Here is a 2,303-nt window from a genome sequence, read left to right on the forward strand (position 1 = left end):
TTTTTTCTTTAGTTTTTGAAAAAGTGTTCGGTTGTTTAATACTGTTCAAATTAAATTAATTGTTAATATTAAATTATTTTTGTTGTAAAATGTTAAACAAATACTAAATTATATGTTTTCGTAAAAATATTAATAAAAAGTTGCTGATAAATAAGTAAAAAAGTGTTAGAAAGTGTTTGTAGAAAAAAATGCAATTTGCCAAAAAGTTAATGTAATTAATGGGAGGCTTTCGCTGTTTGTCGTTTCCAGGGCTATTCGTCAGCAGAACAAAAATAAAAGTGTATTTTCAAAGGGGTGTGCAAGGGGGAGAATATGTATGTTAATAATAATATTAATATGTTGTTGTTTTTGCAATTTTTGCCAAGGTGAAGAAATAGGGAAGTAACAGTTGCTGTTAAAAAAAGTAGCAACAACAACGTAAACTAATGTAAACATAAGTATGGAATAATAAGAAGAGTAAGGTAAGGTTAAAGCACTTTTTAAATATAAAGTAAACACACAAAATATTCTCTAAAAATAATTTTTTAAATAGCATTTTATACCGACCCTTTACACTGTTCATACATATATGTGGATCCTTATAGATATTATGCTTGAAATGCACAAATTTTCTCATTACAGTAAAAAAGTACTAGATCAGCTGTTCTTACACTGATAAAGTAAGTTCCTCTTTCCTTGGCACTTTTCATAATAAAATCATTTTAGTGGATCTAGGACGACTTTTTAGTATAATTGAACTGGTAGAAGTCTACATGGAAAAAATTTAAAACATTCCTCAATATTCATAAGATTTAGTTCCCAAGACATTCATCTTACAATAATTAGACCCAGATATAAGTATATTTACTTCATATGTATGTGTTCTATTGGTAATCCCTCCAATTTTGTACCTCGAGTAACTTATCAAATTCGTATTCTTATTAAATTTTAATAAGATCTATGCCTGAACATCCGTCCATACATCTGTGATCAAATGAACTTAAGCAATCATCCATTGGGACCAAAAATATTAATGTGGTCAAATATTAAGCACTCATATTTGCTATGATTCTGGCGATTTTTCTGACAAGTTCTGCTTTAAACGGATCATTTGTATACGGATTAGATTTCCATTTTAGTTCATCAAATACAGAGCTTTACCTTAAGGTCATGGATATTAGATATTAGTGTCGATTCATCTGGTCGATCGTTCTTCACATTCACATTCGTGTCAAAGTTTCTGGCCCTTTTTTAGAAAAGTCCTGGTTAAAACGAATCATTTGCATATGGATTAGATTTTCTGTAATAGTGTGGCCGAATGGCTCTCGGGAATTCCATCTTTCAAGATTTCAATTCATTTGATTTCCCTTTTCTCTGTTTGTGCTCTCAAACATCATATTTTGAGGCCAAATTGTGCATACTCTGAGAGCGATATATATCTTTCTCTACTTCTAAATCAAAACAAATAGTAGTGGAACGGTTCAAGTTTTAGAGTAATAGTAAAACTTCCCAACTGCTGCTCTTAAATGTTTTTAAATTACTTCTTCAGATTTCGCAAGATTTTGTAGGGTTCAACAACAATCTTTATGGATCCAATGTGTTTTTCTTTCAAGGTCTTTAAACTTCTTTGCTGCTCGGTCTTCTAACTGCTGCTCTTAAGCGTTTTAAATTACTGCTTGAAAAAGCTTTTAAAGATTTCGCAAGTTCTTGTTGTGTTCGACAATAATTTTCATGGAGACAATGACTTCAATTCAAGGTCTTCAAACTTCTTTGCTGCTCGGTCCTCCAACTGCTGATCTTAAACGTTTTTTAGTTACTGCTTCAGTAGGTTTTTGTTGAGTTCAACAACAATCTTTATGGATCCAATGTTTTTTTTTTAGTTTCAAGGTCTTCAAACTTCTTTGCTGCTCGGTCTTCAAACGTTTTAAATTACTGCTTGAAAAAGCTTCAAAAAGTTTCACAAGTTATTGTTGTATTCGACAATAATTTTCATGGAGACAATGACTTCAAGTCAAGGTCTTCAAACTTCTTTGGCTGACATAGGCGATCTGTGTCTTGCCTGTCAAAATAACCACTTATAAAATGCATTCCCTATACGTTTCAGTAAGCACTTAATCGAACTTTGTCATTTACAAGTTTTGACGTTAAAGGCTAGTGAGGCAAAACTTCCCAACTGCTGATCTAAAACGATTTGAAATTACTGCTTGAAAAAGCTCCTAAAGATTTCGCAAGTTCCTTTTAAGTTCGACAATAATTTTCATGGATACAATGACTTCAATTCAAGGTCTTCAAACTTCTTTGGCTGACATCGACGATCTGTGTCT

The sequence above is a fragment of the Lucilia cuprina genome, chromosome 2 (genome assembly GCF_022045245.1).
Source record: "Lucilia cuprina isolate Lc7/37 chromosome 2, ASM2204524v1, whole genome shotgun sequence".
NCBI classification, from domain to species: domain Eukaryota; kingdom Metazoa; phylum Arthropoda; class Insecta; order Diptera; family Calliphoridae; genus Lucilia; species Lucilia cuprina.